Raw genomic sequence first — 2,982 nt, 5'->3', positions numbered from 1 at the left:
CATTGAGTGTGACTGGTGACATTTGAACTGAAGAGGCAGGTACTGGTTGACATTTTGGGAGAGGCCTGAGATTATTGATGTTTACAGTATGATATGGTTTGTGGTGGTGTGGTTGCTCTCTGAATGTGATAATGACATGAATTGATGAACTGTGTGGAGGAATGTTAGGTCCAAGTCCAGTATTGCGAGCTTTGCTGTTAAAAGTGGAACTGAGTAAGTAGGAGCTGGGACCAGGGGGGCATCAATCCGTGACGGACAGGTCAGCAGGTGCAGTGGGTTTGGTGTGATGAGTGGGCTGGGTGCAGGGGTGCTGTACACCAAATGCCAAATTGGCGGACAGAAGACGGCAGCCCCGCGAGTTGAGGTGAAGCCCGTCAGCCCCAAAAAGATGCCTCCGCTCCCAAAAAGCATCAAAGTTGTTAATAAAACCCAGGCTGTGGGAACTACAAGCGGAGGAGAGCCAGGTGTTGAGGCTGAGCAACCTGCTGAAGCAGCCTATCCCTCTGCAGCAAGTGGGGGTGGGGCCAGAGATAAAAACATTTACCTGATATTGTCCAAGCAACCCGAAAAGATGGAGGAAATCCAGCTTTAACAGCTCAGACTGCTGCTTACGGATATCGTTGGTGCCGACGTGGATTATGATCCTGTTGGCCTGCGGCTGGGACCTCAGGATGCCCGGGATTCTGTCGGCGATGTCCATAATAGTGGCTCCCGGGAACGACAGGGTGAGCACCCCCCTCATCCGCACGTTCCTCATGATGGAATCCCCGATAATGAGCGTGGAGTGAGGAGGATCCGCCGGGGGGCAAGGGGGACCGGTGGTTCGCCCACCCATGATGTCCACTTCATGGCGCCGGGGTTGTGATCTGGACGGCGATGAAACAGCCGAATCTCAGGGGCGGTTGTCTGGCAGGTGAGAGTTGGTCCGCGGCTGCTCCATGGGCCTGCTTCTCCGTGGAGCCGGAGTAAAGTGCAGCTCCCTACGGCGAGTTCTGACAGCAGCGTGGGACTGCCCGTCGCGGCTCCAGGAGCAGGATGGTAGCGACCCCGGTGACACAGCAGGATGGCAAGGGCCAGCGGCCAGAGGAGGAAAATCCACAAGATCCAGGACGTTGAACTTGTTCTCCAGGGATACGCCGTCAGTGAGGGGAGAGCACGAGAGACGGCTCGCCCAGTCCCTTCTGCAGCCGTTGCGGGTCCCGACCTCGGTCCACGGCTCCGGCTGGAGTGGAGTGGAGCTGACCGGAACTCTGGGTCTAGCCCCAAGTTGGAACCAGCGGTTCTCGCCAATGACAGGAGCACCAGCAACGCAGGCATCTGTTGTGTTTGTGTGCCTGGATGGACTATTGGTGGGAGCCCGGGACACATCACCTGGATAGGGCGCTGTGTCGGCTAGCTGAGCACTAGTAGCAGCGGCTTTAGTTTGGCCGAGGAGGATTGTATAATAAATGCTTCAGTTTATACAGACTGGTTAATAATGGAATTACAAGCTTCAGCTACTACAAACTGGTTTATACTGCGAATAAAAGTTCCAGCTGCTACATACTGTTTCATACTGGGATTAAAAGCTTCAGCTTCTACAGACTGGTTAATACTAGGATTACATTCTTCAGCTACTACAGCCTGGTTTATACTGGAATTAAAATCTTCAATTGCTACAGATTGGTCTATACTGGGAATGAATCTCCATCTTTTAAAGACTGGTTTATACTGGGATAAAAAGCTCCAACTTCTACAGACTGGTTTATACTGGGATTACAAGCTTCAGCTGCTACCGATACTTGGATTAAAAGCTTCAGCTGCTACAGACTTGTTTATACTGGGATTAAATCTCCATCTTTTATGGACTGGTTCATACTGGGATTAAAAGCTTCAGCCTCTTCAGACTGGTTTATACTATGAATAAAAGCTTAAACTTCTAGAGATTGGTTAATACTGGGATTACAAGCTTCAGCTACTACAACCTGGTTTATACTGGGATTAAAACCTCCATCTTTTAGAGACTGGTTTATACTGGGATTAAATTTCCAACTTTTATATACTGGTTGATATTGGGATTACAAGGTTCAGCTGCTACATACTGTTTTATACTGGGATTAAAAGTTTCAGCTGCTACAGACTTGTTTATACTGTGATTAAAAGCTCCAGCCGCTACAAACAGGTCTATACTGAGGTTAAAATCTTCAGCTTGTACAAACTGGTTAATACTGGGAGTAAAAGCTTCATGCTCTATAGTCTGGTTTATACTGGGAATAAAAGCTTCATGCTCTATAGACTGGTTTATACTGGGATTAAATCTCCATCTTTTATAGACTGGTGTATACTAGGATTACAAGTTTTAGCTACTACAAACTGGTTTATACTGGGATTTAAACTCCAGTTATCTACAGACTGGTGTATACTGAGAACAAGTCTCCACCTTTTACTGACTGATTTATACTGGGATTAAATCTCCAGTATCTACAGACTGGTTTATACTGTGAATAAAACTTTCAGCTGCTACAGACTGGTTTATACTGGGATTAAAAGCTGCATCTTTTATAGACTGGTTTATACTGGGATTGAATCTCCATCTTTTATAGATTGGTTTATCCTGGGATTAAAAGGTTCAGCTGCACCAGACTGGTTCATACTGGGATATAATCTCCATCTTCTAAAGAGCTGTTTTCTACTGGGATTAAATGCTTCAATTGCTACGCATTGGTTTATACTGGGATTAAATCTCCATCTTTAATAGACTGGTGTATACTAAGTTTACAAGTTTTAGCTACTACAGAGTTGTTTATACTGGGATTTAAACTCCAGTATCTACAGACTGGTTTATACTGGGAATAAAACTTCAGCTGCCACAGACTGGTTTATAGTGGGATTAAAAAGTTCAGCTGCCGCAGACTGGTTTATACTGGGATGAAAGCCTCCATCTTTTATAGACTGGGTTATACTGGGATTAAAAGCTTCAGCTGCTACAGACCTGTTTATACT

General features: G+C 46.3%; 1 long non-coding RNA gene across 1 annotated transcript; it reads right to left on the bottom strand.

Annotated features, from left to right (window-relative positions):
• Nucleotides 1-1,487: 1,487 nt before the first annotated feature.
• On the bottom strand, nucleotides 1,488-1,995 carry LOC121637549. Its single transcript, XR_006009864.1, has 2 exons — nucleotides 1,965-1,995; nucleotides 1,488-1,584 (listed from the first exon to the last, which is right to left on the bottom strand). It is a non-coding gene; the product is annotated as an uncharacterized LOC121637549 (long non-coding RNA).
• Nucleotides 1,996-2,982: the final 987 nt, after the last annotated feature.

This window comes from Melanotaenia boesemani, chromosome 3 (assembly GCF_017639745.1).
Source record: "Melanotaenia boesemani isolate fMelBoe1 chromosome 3, fMelBoe1.pri, whole genome shotgun sequence".
Taxonomy (NCBI): Eukaryota; Metazoa; Chordata; class Actinopteri; order Atheriniformes; family Melanotaeniidae; genus Melanotaenia; species Melanotaenia boesemani.
This window is presented reverse-complemented; position numbering and strand designations above follow the sequence as displayed.